Genomic DNA, 21123 nt, shown 5'->3' with positions numbered 1-21123 from the left:
CTGTGGGATATATGCAGCTCTAATATATCCTGGTTTCTCCAGTTACTGTCAGTCTGTCTGTAGGGTAAATTCTAAAGCCCTGCTAGGAGTGAAGCTTCGATTGTGGCAGCTGACATGTATCCCCCTGTGGCCTTCCACAAATCTAATTAATATCCTCAGAGGTTCCTTTAGAGACAGAAGAGGAACTAAACAGTTGATGGTTTTCATGAGATAGCTCTTTGCTTCTAGAAGACATTGAAAGAGGACATATTTGAGATGACTAAGGAACAGAACATGATGCTAATTAAGACATTAGAAGATATGTTTTAAGCAGCCAGAGTTATGCCATTCGACTACAGAAAAGGGAAATGAAATTGATTGTAACAACCCACACTGAATTGAGTGAGGACAGCAAAATGGCCAAAAGGTAGGCAGGTGATTTCAAATTTGACAATGAATGTGATGCTTTTATTTATATCAGTCTGTCTAACAAAAGCAAACAAACAGGATTGTAACTGATTACAAGAGAAATTCATCATGTGAGAAGAAAACAAAAGGCAGCTTTTAGAGATGGCCGAAGAAATGGCAGTGTGGTTTCATGATGGATTAGGGAGAGATTTAATTCACAGCTATAAGTAAATTTTCCTGTTGTGTCTTAGTAATCAGGCTTCCCTGGGAAATTATTTTTTTTATTAATTGTATTGTATTATGTGACACAGTGTTACAGGCACTGGGATTCCCCCCACCCCTCCCCAAACCCTCTCTCCATGGTGGATTTCTCCACCTTGCTGCATTACCACAGTTCAAATTCAGTTGAGGTTCTTTCATTGGAAGTATTTACCAGGCACAAAGTCCAGCATCTTATTATCCTAGTGAGTTCAACGATTTCTTGGTGAGACCATCTCTGGTCTGAAGGTAAAACCGGCAAAGTATCGTCCCAATCAATTAAAAGCCCCAACATAACAACAACAACAATTTACAACATTATGGCATTAATTGACATGGTATTGATTAACCAATATGTTAATAGGAAAATACAAGTTCTTAACTACATCCTGTGACTTCTTCATAGACACTTCAAATTTGGTTTATATTCAACCAGGATCTATACACCTCAAAATGGCTATAGATTACTGTTCAGCTTTCTCGTGTAAATTTTAATTTTTGCATTTAGCTGTTTATAGTGTTGAAGCATGATTTTGCTGAACTTGGTTGTTTTTCGGATGGTCTGAACTGGCTTATAACTCTAACGAGACATGTCTCAGAAATGATTTTTTTTAAGAGAAGTACATTTTATTTTTCACTGTGCAAAAACATTAGATGAATATTTTATAAAATAGAATTGTTTTTCAATTTCTAGTGTATTTAAACAAATATTGTTTCAGTCTGATAATTTTAAACAATGTTTATGGAATTCTGACTGTATATTTCTGCTTCACAGAATTGTGGCAGCTAATGTAAAGAATTGAGTACCACTTTTATTACCATCTACTTAGGATGGAATTGAACGACAGGGAGGCTAGCAACTTGAGTATTCTAGTTCCAGAGCCTAAAGTTCTGGCTACCACCACTACTCGGCATTAGGATGCTTCATGTCTGCCATGCCTGAAGACGTCTCTGACAATCTTACAGTTCCTCTTGAAAGATGAGGGAACTGAAGTTCAGATAGCACATGTTACTACCAGGTAGTGGGACTTACCATCAGGCTATCTGACTCCTGACTGTCTTCTATGGCTTTGGCTGGAGCAGCAAGAGGTTCTGCAGATATTGGCCTGCTAATAACAACAACACCTACTTACACTTCTATGGTACCTACTGTGTGTGAGGCCACATGTGTGGGTTCTCTTCCTTTACAAGGACCCAGTGTAGCAAGCACCATTGGCCTTCTATGGCCATAGGTCCCATATACATGGATCGATTCAATCAACTGAGGATCAAAGATATTTGGAAAAATATGCATGTGTACTAAACATGGACAGATTTTATTTCATCCTTTCTTCAATAATGTAGTACAATTGTGTACATACAATTTACCTTATATTAGGTATTATAAATAAGTAGAGTGTATGGGAGACTGTTATTTTATATAAGGGATTTGAACATCCACAGATTTCTATATTAATCATGATTCCAGGAATCAATCCCTTTAAGACACTAAGGAATAACTGTATTCTTATCATCCCTATTATTCCTTGGATGAGGATCTTGAAGCTCAGAGAAGTGAAATAGTTCATCCAGGGTCACATATCTGTCCCATGATAGAGCAAGAATTAAGCCTGGGCCATCTTACTCTACCAATTTATCATTAAATAATCTCCTCTGAAATGAACATGAATAAAAGTGACAATAAGAAAGAAAATACAGAGCAGATCTTGACTTTCTTAATTTGTAAAAAGATAATATTTGTATAAACACTGTGGAATACTATTCAATAATAAAAAAGAATGAAATCCTGTCATTTTGAATAAAATGGATGCAACTGAAAATCATTATGCTTAGTGGAATAAGCCAGTCCCCCAAAATCATATGTCATGTGTTCCCTAATTTGTGATAATTAAAATACAAAACATAAAAATTTACATGAGCGGAAGTGACATTTTGAGATTTGATTATTGTTTGCAGCCCTTGTCTGTACAGTTGTGAAACAGTGTTTTCTCTACTTACTACTTATTGGATTCTTTATTCGAATAAGAGTAGAGGGTAAAGTTTGTGACTGTAAAATAAATCTGAAGTAGGTCGCTGTGAAAAGTGAAAGAAAAGAAAGGAAGGATGAGGGAGGGTGGGAAGAAGGATAGGGAAGGAAGTATTATGTTCTCAGAAATATATACATGAAAAGCATTTAAAAGATGTATTTATTTCAGACAGACTTATACAGAGAGAGAGGAGAAAGAGAGAGAGAGAAAAGGAGAGAGAGAGAGAGTGTTTCTCCATCTGCTGGGTCACTCCCTAGTTGTCTGCAACAGCTGAGGCTAGGCTGAGCCAGACATGAGCACAGAATTTCATCTGGGTTTTCCACGTGGGTGCAACGACCAAAGTACTTGATCCATCTGCTGCTGCTTTCCTTGGAGTATTAACAGGGGGCTGTATAGGAGGAGGAAGTGAGTACTTGGGACCTGAACTGACATTCATATGTAGCAGGTTAACACACTGTGCCATAGCACTGATCCTTCTTGGGAGTTTTAATGGCCTAAGATTGTTCAAAATATAGCAGCAGTTAGTTTGATCATCAAGAACCTGATAACTTATTGACTGCAAATAATTGGAATTGGGAAAGAACATAAAACCCAGCATTGTTAGCTGAGATATCTGTTCTCTTCCCACAGTCACTAAGAATACATCACAATCAATAGACAGTCCTTCATCTTTACACTGCTGAGGCACATCTCTTAGCAAATATCATCCTCAGAATCTTACACTGATACGGCGGAGGTAGCACAATAGCTCTTCATCAGATAGTATCGTCTCTCCCAATGCCATCATTGAATTTTGCTGAGGTATTTTTAATTTCAAGTGGAAAAAGTCTTTTTTTCTAAAACTGATGCAATCTCCTGTGATTTAGAAAGCCAGCCTAATATGGGGAGAAGGAGTGAAATCTTGTTTCCATCGAAACAAAATGCCCTTTAAAGAGCCCGTGTCATCTTCTACAATTTTTACAGAAGGCAAGGAAGGAAAAGAACTGCAGTTGCCTTTATTCGTTGGTGTTCCTGTTGGCCTGGAGCAAGCCTGTGTTGACTTAACTGCTCAGCCCCACCTGTTCAGGGAATGGTGAAGCTCAGTCTTATGGTTACCCTGGGTCTCCTTTTGGAAAAGAGTAAATTCTCAGTGAATTGATTTATGCTGTTAGTATGGCCTTCTCAGTTTCAAAGTATCATGAAATTTTATTAAAAAAAAATTGAGAACAGTCTGCTATGCTTCCTTTGGGACTTTTGAATTTTGAGAAAAAAGAAAAGATTTATTTCTTTCCCTGATCAAAATCTCAGAGATTGATATGGGTAACTGCTGCTGTGTTTTGTTGGTTTTGTTCTAAGACTACTACAAGAAAACTTCAAAGACTGTATAATTTATAATAGAGAAAACAATTTAAGCCCAGTAGTCAGAGAAGTAAGACCAAGTCCAGTGTGAAGGTCATCCTTGGTACAGGTCTCAACAAGGTCTCAATGGTGGGTTGTAAAGTGACCTTCAGCGTGGGCATGAAGCCAGGCTAAACAAAAGCATTTCCAAGTCTGGGATCTTGATTATGGTGAGAACTGCAACCCAGCTGGTCACTTAACCATGAGAGGAAGCAAAGAAAAGAGGTCTCAGATCTTCAAGTTATAAACTAAGTGATAGAGGAATGATATTGTTGGCATTTTCTCTTACTGTCATGCCAGGAGCAGTCTCTTTGGCTCCTTTCCCCACTTGACTGTATTTGCAAAACATCAATTTTTATATACAGTGAAATTAACTCCTTTTTTCACACCAAACTGTGAGTTTGAGAAGAGTCATTTGCCACTGTCACAGTCAGGACTCAGAACAGGCTCCTCCCTGCCTACCTTCATCTGTGCTACCCTTTGGTTTTCAAGTCCTCCTACACTCCAGGAAGTCCCAGCTCTGTTGTCTAGCTATGTAGCTTTTTGCCTTTTCCAAGATGTCATGGAAATGGCATCCTAGACAGTGTAGACTTTTTCATTTGCTTTTAGTCCTTAACATAAGGAAGTCAGTATTCATGAACATGTCTGCATGTAACAGTAATCCCCCAAGAGTATTTGCTGCTATAAATATTCATGTACAGGGTTTGCATAGACTTGAATTTTCCTTTCTTTTGGATTCTCTCAGTTTGAATGGTTGTAACTCATGAATTTCCAATGCCTGTCTTTTTTATCTGCCCCCCCAGTGTAATCAGAAATCAGTGTGGTGTGAACAATAAGACATTCTGCAGCCCTACACCAAGTCTGTCATGATCATGGATAGGCTAGAGTGACGACAGAATCAGGACTGTGCTGCAAACAGAACCACCTTCTCTGTGGGAGCAGCTGCCAAACACTAACACAAAATGTATTAATTTTTTCAAAATAAAATCCAAAGTTAAGATTATTTTGTATTTAGTAAGTGAAATGTTTTCGTGAACATTTGTATTGTATGTCCAGTGTATTTTCTTTTTGAACAGAGGGCACAAATCAAAGTCTTATGAGGGATGACCTCAGCAGCTTGAATCATGATTGAAGCTGAAGGTCTAAGGAAGGGAGGTCAGAAATGAATCAGGACTCCAACATGAAGGTGTTGGAATTTAACAGATAGGCAGGTGTAGCAGGAAGAATGGAGAGGGAGAGTAAAGAGTCCGGTTTCAAGCCTTGTCAGGCTAGCCCCAAACAATTGCTTCAGTCAAATGAGATCCACATACATTTTAGAATTTGTGCCCTGACCTTCTGCTATAGGTTTTAAAATGGAAGAAAAGGAGCAATAGAGTATGACTGATAGAGTGGTTTGCTGCTTATTTTACAAAAAGCAATTTTGATGTTGAAATGGAAAGTATACCTAACTAATAGGGGTAGACAGCTAACAGAATAGAATCATCCTTTTTCTATCAAATCACAAAAAATATTTTTAAAAGACAATAGCCTTGTGCCGGAGACTTCCCCACCAAAAATGAATTAAAGTTAAATATAAAACAATGACAGACCATTTTTTCAAGTGCAAGGAATAGAAATATTTTTAAAAGTATATGAAAAAATCAAATTTCACTTTTAAACATATGATTGTATCCATTTTCTCTTATTTTTGAGATAATATTTTTAAATTACATTACAGTAATATGCTTAATACTCCACTAAATAAAGAATTCAGCAATTATGCAATAAAGATATTATAGTTCCATAGGAATGTATGTAAGGGTTTTGCACAAAATCAAATGAAAACCTGTTTAACCGTGTTCATAGAAATTTTAAAATAGCCACAGCTCATTAACATTGCAGTAGTAGATAATTTTTAACAATTTATTGCACAATTAAATCCCTATTTTAATTTGAATCAGGTATAACTCAAATTATGTAAATAACGCATTACATAGAGAAGCAGTCAGTCAAAAATCACAGTGAATATGAAAAGCTGAACTAATGGAAAACTAAGAGATATTTTCTCAGTAATTTATTAGAAAGGAGCTGTTTGGGGGAAAGTATGGTAATGGTTTGAAACCTTGCTTATTCGACTAAGATTAGAAGGTATGATTCTAATTAGTAAATATAATGGATATTAGCCTTATGCTCAAATGTTTAACTATTCATTGCTTCGTTTTGAGGGTTGTTTCAAGGTGTTCTTCCCTTATTTGGCTGACTTTGATCTAGGCTTAGAATCAGCAAAGCATGACCCACCCCACTGAGGAGCAAACCCAGCCCACTGCTTGTTTCTTGTGATTACCATTTTATTGGAACACAGCCATGCCCCACTTGTAAAGGCTTTGTGGATAGCTGCTGTTTTTTCCATCATAGTGCAGAGTTGAAGAGTTGCAACTGATACGATGACCCACAAAGTCTGGAATAGTTGTCCTGTGCTTCTTGAGACAAAATTTGTCCACACGTGCTCCATAGTCAGGGCTTAAGGCATTTAAGTTTGAATTTAGATCCGCAGACCAAGATCTTGATTTGACTCCACGAAATAGAAGCACAATATCGAAACTCCTAGGACATTTATTTAAGACAAGATAGTTCCACTTTACTACTTCACAGTCAAAAATGTAGTTGCCAAGGAAGGTAAAATGTAGGATGTGCAGATTAGTTTCTGTTCACTAAAGACATCATATGTGGGGGAGTTGACATGCATACAATCCATGTTCAGGGTTAGCTGGCTAACCTGAATTATTTATTTAGATCTCTATCATCGGCTGGTTTTCTCAGACTTGTATTCTCTCTTGTTTCACAAGGAGCCCTGAAGGTGTTGCAGGGTGCGAGAGAGGTCACACCAGACATGTCTAAGGTTGATTAAGGACTCTTAACTAAGCTTGGTGATAATAGAGCATAATAGCAAATCACAAGTGCATAAAGCAATCCAACCAATCATAATCCAATGAATCATAATTCCCAAAGGAACAAATGGTCATTATTCTTAAATCTATCCATTAAGCTGAAAACCTATGTCCCAGCTTCCCCAACAATATAAGTTATCCTAAGAGACATGCAACGAATAACCTGGACACACTCACAAAGAACCTGGACACACTTATAAAGCTGCAGACATTCACCTTTGCCTGGCTTCTCTGTCCACATTCTACTACTGCTAGACCTCACCTCTCCTGGAACTTCAGATAACACACAAACCAGAAACAACATTATTATAACCATTGCCTCATCCAAGCAGTACACAGGGACCATGCTCAGGGGATTACCTGTCCTGGGTCAGCCAAGAGTCAAGGTGTCAGAGTAATGGAAGCACCTGACCAGAAACAGAGTGAGAGCCCCTGCTTCATGGGCCTTTTAAAGGGGCTTGTGAAGGGAGTGGTTACATGACAATGCAATACCGTCCCCTCTCAGTTGATAGGTGAGTCACAGGTGGGCAGGAGCAAATACCTAAGTGTTGTGGGCTAAGAAGTTGATTAGTGCTCGTTGGGATGGGCAGGAACAGGAACTGGGCTCATAGCTAAAAATGCCTGGACTAATCAGACTTGTCTGCATCCAATATCCTGGCTAAATTAGGACGTAGGGGAGGTGGTTGAGGATGGAATTATCATTCCATTGCTGTTAGGACCCACCTTCAGGACAGAGGGTAGGGGACACAGCCAAATTTCATTTGCCCACTGTCAATGGGTGCTGGCTACCATTGGTTGCACTTCATAACAAAGGTACCCTTGCTAACTAGTTTCTGGGAAGATTTGGTGATGCAGGGGTTACTGATGGGCTAATAGGGAAGAAAAGAGCCTGGATGTTGTTTTCTTATTCTGCATTGGATATCATCTCTGGAGCAGTTATGCCTTCCAGCTTAGCTCCTCATCCACAGACTGGTCCTAACCTATAGCATCTAGTTCTATACTCCTTCCTCTTATTCTCCCAGAGCTGCAAGGGTGGGAGTTATGTCAATCTCTGGGTTGGCTCAAGCTGCTCTTTTTCATTTCTCCTTGTGAACCAGTTTTCTTTGTTTGAAACATTTAGGGTGGTTTCTATTTTCAGACACGACCCTGACTGACTCAGGCATCAGGCCTTGTCAAGAGTAGTCCTGGAGTCACCCTTTCACACTCTCGCTGCCAGAATTCCCCTTTATCTGCTTCCAGGCATGTCTGTCCTCCCTTGCTAAACAGTCTGCAGTGGCTGCACCGTTAGCCAGGTCAGGCTTGCTGGGTCCATTGTCAGACTGTGATGGATGTGCTACTCAACTGCAGTTCTCTGCGCACAAGGTCCTGATGAATATCAGCCACTTTGGTGACCACTGGATTTAGTCATTATGCTTGAAGGGTCTTCAGAAATTTCAAGGAGATATGTGTTATGAAAAAAGATATGGATTTAAAAATCATTTGCACCAGAGTAGATTTTCTCCTGGATTCTTTAGCTTGCACCAAAAGGCTGGGGGTATGGGGCAAAAATCTCAAAACAATCTCCCATTTCAAGAATCTTCATCTTGCTGGCTCTTGTACCCTGCATTGTAGACCCCTGAACTGAAAGCCCAACAGACCCCACCCATCCACCAGTCCATTTTACAGAACCCATTTTCCCAACACTCCTATTCGTCCAATGTGCCCTAGCTGAGGCCACATTTTCCACTATACCCAATCTTTCTTGTAGCTAGGGTTCTAGAGATGTCCGCCAAATCTGAATGCTCAGATGTCAAAACAAAAATAACATGAAATTTTAACTTACTTTTAAACTTTTGTTTAAACTTTATTTGTTTGAGAAGGACAGTGCCATCTCCCAACCACTGCTTCACTCTCCAGATGTCGTCAAGGGGAACTGGGCACATGGACGGTGGGGACTCAACTCCTTGAAACATTACCTGCTGCCTTTCAGTGTCTGGAAGCAAGATACTGTCATCAGGGGCACAGCCAGAACTCAAACCAGACACTGTTACGGGATTAGAGTATCCCAACTGGTGTCTTAATAGTTACACCAAAGCCTCCCCCAGAATTTAAATGTAAGAACTATACTTTCCTCATAACTTTTTCCTAGGATTTTTTTTTTTTTTTGCTAATCATGATATTTTTCTTGGCCACTTAGATCAGTGCGGCAATCCAGGTGACAAATTTGAAAAACAGTACTAAATAGTGTGAGTAATAATGAATGTAATTTAGTCCTTTCTCATCCCAGAATCTTTCTACCTGCAATACCTCATTTTGTTTTGCATTTGCCTTGGAGTTGGGCCAGCATCATGGCAAATATAATAAATTCAGGAACTGAGACACAAGGATCTCAGACAACAGGTAAAAGCTTGTGTGACATTCTACCCCATGGTTGAGGCGAGTGTCAAATGTTTTTATTAGAGGAATTGCAGAGATCACTAGCAAAGCAAGGAGTTTCTTCGGGCCTCCAGCTTTACCCCTTGGCGTTGTTATCTCTGGTACAGACACAATCGTGGAGTGGGCCATGTGGGGAACTTTTCCCCCACTCTCCAAGCCCATTTCTACTTCTTCTGTTGCTTCCTCTTCCTTTGATATTCCACTGGTATCAAGTGCTGAACTCTTCTTCTGTAGGATGATTAATTTGATAGTAAAACATGCAGCAAGACAATACTCTGCTGCAGCTGGGGTTAACATAATGGAGGAACGTGGCCAATATCATGCCCTGAAAGAGTTCTGAGAGATCATGTGTAATGTTGATGGTTTACCCGTCAAACAAGGTTGGTGACATTGGCAACTCACAGCTGACAAATATCATGCAATGCAGAAGATGTAATAATTGGAAGGGATATAATAGAATTCTTTCAAACCATGCAAGCCATGTCTGCTTTGGGACTTTGATTCCTGAAGGAATTTAGCAGTGCACAAAGGAGCCAGACCGATTGCCCATAGGCTATAGTGATGCATCAGGTAAAAAGGAGACTATGAATTTAAATTGCTCTAAATAGGAATGGTAAAGTATATCTATAAGAGCACTTTAGCATGTTCCTGGAAAATGAAATTTAAAAATGTTAATGTTAGTGGAACTGTTTTCTCAAACCAATTTTTTTCAGAATATTAATATTCATAATTTTTCTGGAAAATCCTTGTATTTTCTTCACATCTGTATATATTGAAATTTGTATTTTACAGATATTTTTAAGAACCAGTTCAAAATTTAATTGTAAGTTTGATTGAATTTTATATACTACTTGATGGTTTGAAGGAGTTTTAAATTGATCTATTTTAAATACAGTTGCATTATAAACCTTGGTTTTATTTCTGTCCCACTGAAAAGACATAGGAAGACCACTATATCTTATAGGAGTGGTTAATATCTCCTCTGTACTTCAGTACTCACTCTGTTTCTGTGGCCATATGGTCACTTGTAACAACTACAGAGCATCAATCAAAATTGCGGTTCAGGACAACTCAGTTCTTTTTCACACAAGTGGTCAGTGTGTGGCAAAAGCCTTCATCTTTTGATAATATAAACCCCGTTTACCAGCCCCTTTGATAATGTAAAGCACTTAACCCTGTTGCAATGGTTTGTGTGACATTATCACAGTTATGGGTTGGAAAGACCTTCAGAGCTGTTGCCCTGGAATCTTGGGGCTTACAGATAGCTCAGGCAGCTTCTACGACCACAAGGCATGAAAATTTATGAAAAATGTGCAGCTCTTGAGAACCATGCTTACTGAATCTGAATTTGAATTTGCACAGGATATCCAGGCAATTCCTGTATGCAAAAAAATGACCTGAAATTATGGCTAATTCTGTGCTTGATCTGTTCCTCACACACTCAAAAATATGAAAAAGTGTCTACCGAACCCTACAGTGTTGACCTTGACACTATAATGTTTGATCTTTGAAAGTGAACAAACCTAGTGCTGAATTTAGTAGTGGCAGTTGGCCTTTATTCTGGAAGAACAAAGCTTCCATCATGATCTCTTTAGAATCAAATGTCTGTACTTCTTAATCTGCATGGGTGGCTTTGTTACTGATAAAATTATTACACAGCCTCTTCTCTTAGTGCAAGTTCTTTCTAGAGAGCCGTGGGATGTTATATTTTTGTAGGAGATTGTTTCACTCTCTGTAACCACATAGTTATGTTTGTACCATCTCTTAAATTAATTAACATTGAGGCCTAAATGTTTCATGATCTTTCCAGCAGTTTCTTCCCTGCTTTCATCTCTCCCTGCCTTTAGTTCTTTTGTCTTTCCTCTGTAGTTGATAATCCAGAAATGTTTGAGGTCATGAACTCATAAGAATAAAAGTAGAAATACTACCCCAATTTTTATTCCATTTTTGGAAAACACAAAATCCAGTAATAGCCTGAGGATTTTTAAGTCCAATATCAGCATTAAGGCTGGCTGTATAATTTGAGTGATAGAATCTGACCAGTTTGCTGAGTGGATCTTAATTCTACTAGTTGGGGTAAAATGATATTTGACATGAGAGTTTCTCAATCATGAACCTTTGTGTTTACCTGTATCCTTTAAAGATTATAAGATCTTTCTGCTTGGCTTCTTCTGTGGGCTTTTTGATATGTTTCTCATCTTAAATTAGAATGCTTTTATGAGAAATTACCCATTTCAAACCAAGATGGAAGCCAAAGCAGGAATCTCAGAAAGACCACCTTTGGGTCATTTTTAGTCAGGTCTCTTGGCAATAATAAAACAGTTATATGACAATATTTATTGATCAAGAAACCAATCTATATCATTAGGACAAAGAATATTTTTCTTCCCCAGCAACAAAGTAGATGATCTAAATTTAATGACAGTAGCCCGTCTCTTAAAGTTTATTGCTTGTTTGAAAAATAGAGTGACAGAGAGTGGGAGGAAGAGAGAGAAGGAGCTCTTCCAGCACTGGTTCATTCTCCAGTAATACCTGAGGCCGGGCACAGGCTGAAGCCAGAAGCCCAGAATGCCTACCAGGTCTTCCACTAGAATGACAGGCATCCAACGGCTTGAACCATCTACTGCCTCCCAGGTACATTAACAGGAAGGTGTGTAGGGATCAGAGTTGGAACCAATCTCAGACACTCTAATACAGGTTGCAGGTGTGTGAAGCACACTGTGAGTAACATCCATTTTCCTCCCACCACTCCTGTCATCTCTTTAAATGCTTCAACTAGAACTTTCTGCTTGCTGCTCTGCTTATTTCTGCTATCTGGACACACTCAGCCACTGACTGATGGGTCTAGGACATACCTTGAGAATTCATTTGTTGCAAAGAACTGTAGTAATGCTCATCTGTTTGGACTGTAAGAACCCAACATTTGTGGTATTTCTGTTGAAACTGGACCTGCAGTAGCTATTCTTCCTCTCAGATGAAACTTTTGGCTCATATGCAGATAGTTTAAGGATGATTTCAAATTTTTGCAAAAGGATAACTTTTTGAAAAACAACCATTTCATATACATTCTTTTACTTAGGCTAAACAATTGATGTTTTAGTTGGTTATTTTGATCATTGTTAAGGCAATCCCACATAAAAGTTAAATTAGGTAAACCCATATCATTTTTCAAATAATTAATTTGATGCTATTTAAAAAGTATTGTGAGAGGCAGCGCTGTACTTAGTGGGTAAAGCTACCATCTGCAGCACTAACATCCCATATAGGCACTTATTTGAGTCTTGGCTGCTCCACTTCTTACCCAGCTCTCTACTTATATGCCTGGAAAAGCAGAAGAAGGTCCAAGTGTTTGGGCCCTTATATCCAAGTGAGAGACCCCAGAAGAAGTTTCTTTTTCCTGGATTCAGCCTGACCCAACCCTGGCCGTTGTGGCCATTTGGGGAATGAACAATTGGAAAGAAGATCTCTGCTGCTGTCTGGCTTATTCTTGCTCTCAATCTCCATCTCTCCTTCTCCTTCACTGTAACTCAGAATTTCAAAAAACAAACAAGAATACAATGGTCTTGTGGGCACTCATTGATAGTTCAGACTTTAGTTTATATTGGTAGTCAATCAAAGATTCTACTTTTAAAATATATTTTAGACTTGTCTGTGTCTTTAGGGAGAAATCTGCCTTAACGAAAAAATATTATTGAAGATAATTAATAGAATAAAGGCCTTTTGATTTTATTACTTTTCATAGAAGAATGTTTATTAAGGTGCTACATATCTGCTTACAATATTTTAAAACATGTATACTTGATTTAAAATAATACTTTTCAATACTATGAGTACTCAACATGGATAGCTTATTTACTATCATAACGTATATGTATATTTATGTTTAAAAGATTTTGCAAATGTAAGCTAAGTGGGAAGTCACAGGAAATGGTTATGCTGCTTTTTCAGTGCTTAGTATGTGAGCAAAAGTATTTATCATTGTTCAATTGAGTCTGGTCTTTCATCCGAGTGAATTATAGCAAATTTTTCCTCTGTATATTCACATCTTAGCACAATGCCTTTTACAGTTTGCCTTTTGTTAGGAGCCATTCTTAAGTGATAATCTTCTTAAGTGTTATAACAATTAGTAACTCAAATACAAAACTTCAAGTGCAAGTATATTGCAAAGGAGAAGGCTTTTTCCGTATATTTAACCCTGGAAATTGTTTCTGTTGCCAGCATCTTCAAAGAAGAGGTGCTTGAGAGGTGTCAAAAGCATCAACTTATAATAATCTCAGGAAATTCCTCATGTGTCTGTTTTCCTGTCAGTTTCCTTCCTTGCCTCTGCCTATCACTCACTGATCCTGAGTGTGTGGTCACTGTTTAGTTAGCAGCAACCAGAACACAAGAGCTCAGCAAAGTTGGCTGGGAAGCATTATGCCTTGTAGTTACACAGAACTATTTAAAGATTTTCAGGCCATTCAACTTGCAGTTTATAAAATCATAGCCATTGCTTTTCCTTCAATCCACAAGGAAGAGTTGAGGGGCACTACATTTACTCTCATTAATATTTATTCTCCTTCTAACACTCATTGACACGTTACTCTTTTGCATTCATATTTTATTTTGCATTATTGACTTTTGAGGCAGTCTATAATGTAAATATAGTTAGCTTTCTTTAATGGAGGAAAATCAGTTCACATGCAAGACCAACATAGAAGCATAAATAGCCATTAATGGTTAAGATTTTCCTAGTGCCTTTCAGAATAGTGTGCATTTTCTTATTTATTTCACAAAGGTAAGCTTGCACTTTTGCAACCTGTTATCTGCCTTTATGCAACCTTAGTTTTGTCAGACTGAAAAAAGTGCTTGATTGGGAAGCCAGGAGTTGGGCTAAAGAAGGATCTCTCTGAAGGATGAAGGATGAGGGCAGTGCCGGCTCTGACATGATCCTATGGGACTCCATGGGCACTGTGTGTGTGACAGAATCAAAGAGATAACCATTTCCCAAGTAGACTGGTTTTTCTGGTTCTTTGCTAACATTGGAGCTAATTACAGAAAGCAAATAAAGCTTGGTATTCTTAATTACTGTAATAGGTTTATTTGCCTTATTGATTTGTAAAAATTTGAATTCTGACCAACTTCCTTCAGTCTCTCTGCATGTTACTGAACAGCTTCCACCCCCAGCCCTGAATTATGACAATAAATATGGCAAATGAATCATAACTGCATTGTAAAATCATTGTTGTTTCAGTGTTCTATTTTTGAGTATGTATCCTATTGATACTCTTGAAGATAATAATTAGTTGCTTCTGCCAACATAGTCATGTCTTTGGACAGAAACACTCAAACTGGAAGATCTAAAGGGCTGAAATAGATTACCCTATGCCATTCTTAAACATCCAAATTTGAAACTCAAAGTATTCAACTGGGGCAAATATTCCCTTCACCCTCCTTAGCTTTGGCAGCAGCACCAGTGGCTTTGACATACTGCTTTTTCATTTGAAGAACCAAACAAAAGGGCCCAGAATGATGGAATGGCTAAATCCTCATCTTGCAGGCACTGGGATCCCATGTGAGCATTGGGTTCATGCGCTGGCTGCTCCACTTCCAATCCAGCTCCCTACCTGTGGCCTGAGAAAGCAGTGGAAGACGGATGGCCCAAAATCTTGGAACCCTGCACCTACATGGAAAACCTGTAGGAAGCTCCTGGCTCCTGGCTCCTGGCTTTGCATCAGCTCAGCTCTGGCTGTTGCAGCCATTTGGGGAGTGTTGAGCAAATGGAAAATCTTTCTCCTTGACTCTCCTTCTCTACCTTTCCAATTAAATAAAATGAATCTTTAAAGCAGCAGTAACACCTACAAAATTCACAGTGGTTACTGATGTGACTTCATGATGTTCTTCTAGTAAAGAATATAGTAGCAGGATCATATCAAACTTACATGTATGAGTATAGTTCAGTTACATTTTTAGTAGAGCCAATAAGAATTGTAAAATTATATGCTGATTCTGCCCAGACACACAATTAACTAAGAAAATAATTGTTTTCAGGTAAGAATTGTTTTTCCAAAAGGGCAATTTTTAAAAGACTTTTAGAAAACTTTGTCAAAACTAAACAATTTAGTCACGTGGTAATATACAGTATTAAGGGCAGGCATTTGACCTAGTGCTTTGGACACCTGCATATTGGAGTGCCTGGGTTCAAGTTCCAGCTCCACTTCTCAACTCAGCTTCTGTTAACATGCACCGTGGGAGGCAGCAAGTTCAGGTGCTTGGGTCACGACCACTTAAACCGGAGACCTGGATTGAATTCCCAGCCCCTGGCTCTGGCATAGCCTAGCGCTAGCAATTACATCTATTTGAAAAGAGAGTCAGTGCATGGAAGATCTTTTGTCTGTCTCTGTCTGTGTCTATTTCTGCCTCCCAAAGGAATTCTTTTTACTTTAATTCACTTTTTTAAAATTTTCTATTTATTTTTGTTTCAGTATTTTATTTTTTTTTATTTTACTTTTTGAAATTGTTATTAGTATCATTTTATGATACAGTACCATAAGCCCTGGGATTTCTCTTACCCCTTCTCCAAATCCCACTCCCTCCCCGCACTGCCAATGAGTTTCTCTATATTATTACTATAGCATAGTTCTTCATAAACAGTAATATGTCCATCATTGCGAATATGGACAATGGCAGAGTCCAGCATCCTATTGTCAAGATACAATTAACAGTTTAATTGGGAATGCGTCATTGATCTGGAAGTAGAGATGCATAGTACATTGTATCCTCACATCTGGATATGATAGTCTCCATTACTCAGTTACTGTACATCTCCTTAAATGAAAAGCCGTAAAACAAAATCAACCAAAGGAAGAAAAAGAGAAATTAAAAATGCCGTGAGGTTAAATAACATGCTACTGAATGACTAATGTGTCCCTCAAAAATGGTATTATTGAAGAAAATGATGCTGCTGTAAATCTATGAGTCAGTGAAGAATTTAATGAGAAAGAAAGTATCTTGAAGAGAGGAAACTTTAAAAAAATCAAAATCCATGAGATATACTTTCTGCTGATCTTTATTAGTGAGATATATATCTCCTATAGAAAAAAAAATAGATAGGTTTTGTTTTGTTTTGTTTTTAATCAGTATACTTATCTGTGACATTTGATTGATGAGTTTAAGTCATTTAAATTCAGGATTAATATGTATGGGTGGTAATTTTTCCAGTCAATTTAGCAATGGGTTGTTCATTGGTTTAGTCTTCTATTGTCATTTTACTGGGATGGTCTTCACATTTACCTTTGGTTTTGGTGGGAGCTATTTCTCTTCTCTGTCAAGAGAACATCTTGAAGTATTATTTGTAGGGCAGGTTTGTAAGAGGCAAATTCTTTTAGCTTTTCTTTACTGTGGAAGAATTTTATTTCATTTTCAAAAACAAAGGAAAGTTTTGCTGGGTATGTTATCCTGGGCCGACAATTTTTTTCTTTTAGAATCTGGAATATGTTGCTCCATTCTTTTCTTGCCTGTAGAGTTTCCTGTGAGAGGTCTCCTGTGAATTTTTTTGTATTATTTTTTATTGTTCACATTGCATTATGTGACACTGTCTCATAGACTCTGTGTTTCTCCCAACCCCTTCCATACCCTCCCCTCCCATGTTGGATTCCTCCACCTTGGATTCCGTCAAGATTCTTTCATTGTAAGTATAGAGTCCAGCATCTTATTGTCCAGATCAATTCAATGGTTTCTTGGGGAGACCGTCTCTGGTCTGAAGTAGAGCTGGCAGAATATCATCCCGATCAATTTAAAGGCACAACATAACATCAACTTCAATTTACAACATTATGGAATTAATTGACATGCTATTGAGTAACAAATGTGTTTTAAAAATGCAAGTTCTTAACTATATCCTGTGACTACTTCATTGACATTTCAATCTTAATTTATACACAGAACTGGCTTCTATACATCTTAAAATGGCTATAGGTACTATTCAGCTGTCTTGTGACTATTTTCATTTTAGCATTCAGCAGCTTATAATGTTGAAGCTTAATTTTGTTGAACTTCACAGATTTACAAGACTCTAACAAGGCATACGTCAACAGTTTAGGTGCAGAACAGTTTTACGAGGGGTGTGCAGAGAAATCTTCAATATAGTGAGGAGTAACTAATCTTTGTGTTCTACCTAGTAAGGCATGTGTGAGTCCACACTGATCATTTTCTCTCTGATTCCAAGCTTTCCTTGTTGTTCTCTGTCTATTCCAATTTGTGTGTGTGTGTGTGTGTGTGTGTGTGTGTGTGTGTGTGTGTGTGTGTGTGTGTGTGTGTGTGTGTGTGTGTGTGTGTTTTGGGGTGGGGGGCTCTGGAGCAAACCTGATGGTCATTGCAAGTTAGGGTGAGTATCCAAAGATGGAACTAAGTGAGGACCAGAGAAAGTTCCTCTGCCTAGTCCTGAAGGAAGCTTATGATTGCAGTGACCTTGGATCCTGCAAGGAAGGGTTTGGGCTTCTGCCATCCCATCTGGTAGATCCAGAGTTCTTGGCCTCTGAAGGCATTCCAGTTCCCCGTGTCTCCTTGGCAGTTGGGATGTAGTTCCTGGTGCCCATACTGATAGTCCTTGATGAGGATCCGAGAGTCCCCAGGGTTGGGATACAAGCCTCCTTCTGTCCACCTGCTCCACCCTGGGGTCCCCCCTACTTTGTGCGTATGACCACCTGTTAAGAGGTTGTCAGGATCACTCTTGATTCCACCTGTATGTTTTTGTAGTTTTACTATTGTCTATTGCTGTTATGATGCTGATAGGTTATACTTCACGTCTTTCTCACACTTTCTGAGGAGATGGAAGATTTCTCTGCTCTCCCTCCCCATTTCTGAGTGGCATAGGGTCTTAAAAGTATATTAGGTTTTACGTTTACAGCAGCACAATCTACAATAGCAAAGACATGGAAACAAACCAGATGAGCGTCCAAGGAAGAGTGATTAAATAAACTTTGGTACATCTACTCCATGGAATATTATTCAGCTATTAAGAAGAATGAAATTATTCTATTTACAACCAGGTAGTCCCAACTAAAAACCATTATGCTCAGTGAAATGAGTCAATCACAAAAGAACAAATACCATATATTCTCTCTCATATAAGGAAAGCAACATGAAAAGTTTAACTCCAACAATCCAATCTATACAGTTTTTTTGTTTGCCTGCTTTCTTGGCTGTATTCCATGTGTTTTGATGTTTTTATTTCAGTTTGGTTCCTTCCAAATAATCTCTTGTCTATCACTTGTCGAATTCATCACGTGCTCATGAATTATATGATGGCATCATTTTTCCCAAGAGACTTCTGTGTTTCCTTTTTGTCATGCATGTGTTGGTTACTCAGTGGCGCATTATTTAATCATGGTGCTATAATTTGTTGTTGGTGTTATTGTTGTTGTTGTTGTTGATGTGGCTGTTATGAAATATCTCCTGTGAATTTAATTGCCATTCCTCTGTATGTCAATTTCAAGATCTTTTCCCTTATGTTTGACTGAAGAGAGCTTGATTATCATGTGTCTTGGGAAAGATAGCTTTTGATCAAGCCTGTTGGGAGTTCTGTGCCCCTCCTGGATGTTCTTTCCCAATTGTGTTTCTAGATTAGAGAAAATTTCCCTTATTCATTAAATATATTTTTTAAAGCCAGCTTCTCTTTCTACACCTTGTAGGACTCCCATTACTGTTACATGTGACCTTTTAATAGTATCTCAATTCTTGAATCCTTTTTTTCAGCTTGACCCAGCTCTGCTTTAAGCTTTTTGTTTGTTTCCTGCTGGTGACAGGAAGTATCTTCCAATTCTGAGATTCTTTCTTTTGTTTCATTCATTGTATTTTGGAGACTCCACTGTACTTTTAATTTGCTCCATTATTTTCTTAAATTCTTGATATATCAGCTTTCATTTGATTCATTTCCTATGTGACATGTTCCTTAAATTCTTGAGCTCCTATATTATGTGCTTCTTGTTGTGGATAAGATGCTTTATAAAAAGAGTTTTGAATTCTATGTCCCCCATTTTCTCGATGTCTGCTTCAGTTAACTCTGAGGTTTGCAAAGGGTTTTGCTCCTTTGCAGGGGAATCTTCAGTAATGTTCATTGTGCCTTTGTCTCTTCTTTTGCTCTTGGTCATTGTACTTCTGGTTATCAGATTTTTCTCCATGGGACAGGTTTCTAAGCTGTGTCACCCACAGGTCTACAATTTGCTTTTCCTTACTGTGTGCTGCACGAGGTTCTTTGCTTATAGTTGCTTGTGCCACTCTCTCCAGCAGGTTCCAGGTCTGGATTCTTATGTTAAATTTTCACCATGTTCTTTGTAGCCCCAGCTCCTGGCTCATTACTCTCCACCTCCTGTGGTACTGTGCTGAGGTTGCACTGTTTTCTGTATAACCTTTCTCCCACTTCCTGTTAGGGCAGTTCCCAGGACTGGGGACACCAGGTGTGCTATATAACTAGATTGTTGGTGGTGCTGATCTTGCCGGAAACTGTTCACTTTTAAGTCTTATGGCCACACAGACTGATTTTGACCTTTCCAATGCCAAAGTTAGTATTTTTTTCCCCTCTGTGACCAATGCAATGCACTGAGCTCTGAGTTCTCTCCCAGCTCAGCACCTGTGCAGCTCACTTTTGTCCCTGCAGTCTTAAAGTTTTTCTACACTGTACAACATGGTGCCTGATGTGCCTAGAGTTCTTCATCTGCTGGATATCAGGTATAAGGGTCACTCTGACCTATATTAGTGGAACCTGTAGGATGCCACATTGTTGCAATTAGGTGAGCCAGGAATGAGTTCACTCCCAGCTCACTACACATGCAGTACTGTGCCTTAGCTTGGCCTCCCTCTACAAAATGGCACCCAATTCAGGCCTAGGGGGTGAACTGTTCTGTAAAATCTACCCTGTTCCTGCACCACCAGTCTGGGACATGTCGCTCTGTCTCTGCTCATGTTCAAATTAAACAGACCAGCAGGGTGGGCAGTTCTTTGAGTTCACCTCTTGAGCAACCTTCCTACCTGGTTGCTGGTATAGTTCTGGCTGCCGGTGCAGTTCAAATCACCACTTGCTGTTGCCACTTGGATATTGATCATTGCAATACCACAACGTGGTGTCCACTGCTTTCCCATGTCTGTCAGTCTCCAGGTGCCCCTCTGCTGTCATTCTGTCCTCTCCTATTTGCTGGAATGTACCCTCTCTGCTTCACACTAGCTAATGTTTCTCTGTCTGTTTAAATGTGTCCTTACCCCATTCTGTCATCGTGATTCTCTGAAACTGTTTTATTTTTTTTATTTTAATGAAATGCATTGCTTTTCAATAGTTTTGTTTTTGTCATTCTAGCTGGTATAAGGTTAAACAACATTTGGTTTTTATTTGTGTTTCCCTTGATGACTAGTGATCCTGAGATTTTTTTTTTCATGTGTCCATTGTCCATTTATGGTTCATTATCTGGAAAATGCCTGTTCACATCCTTTTCCCATTTCTTAAATGGACTGAGCTTCATGTATATTTTAGAGATTAATCTCTTATCAGATATAGTATAGTTTATAAATATTCTTGTTGATTCTTATAGTGGTCTCCTCACTATGTTGAATGTTTCTTTGCTTTGCAGAAGCTTCTTAGCTTGTTTTAATCCTATTTGTTTTTGGTCTTATTGCCTATACAAGATATAGTAGAGTCAGTTAAAATCAAAATAGCCTGGTGCTGACGTAGAAGGAGGCATGTGGACCAATGGGATAGATTA

General features: G+C 38.6%; 1 protein-coding gene and 1 long non-coding RNA gene across 2 annotated transcripts in view; both read left to right on the top strand.

The window, feature by feature from the left end:
- RNF150 (ring finger protein 150) overlaps positions 1-21123 on the top strand; it is a 234524-nt gene that overhangs the window by 53503 nt on the left and 159898 nt on the right. The gene's annotated exons all lie outside the window — the stretch shown is intronic.
- Positions 1167-17532, top strand: LOC121147417. The gene is made up of 3 exons (XR_005882380.1): positions 1167-1193; positions 15322-15325; positions 17442-17532. It is a non-coding gene; the product is annotated as an uncharacterized LOC121147417 (long non-coding RNA).

Source organism: Ochotona curzoniae, unplaced genomic scaffold (genome assembly GCF_017591425.1).
Source record: "Ochotona curzoniae isolate NIBS_2020 unplaced genomic scaffold, NIBS_Ocur_1.0 scaffold_4506, whole genome shotgun sequence".
NCBI classification, from domain to species: domain Eukaryota; kingdom Metazoa; phylum Chordata; class Mammalia; order Lagomorpha; family Ochotonidae; genus Ochotona; species Ochotona curzoniae.
This window is presented reverse-complemented; position numbering and strand designations above follow the sequence as displayed.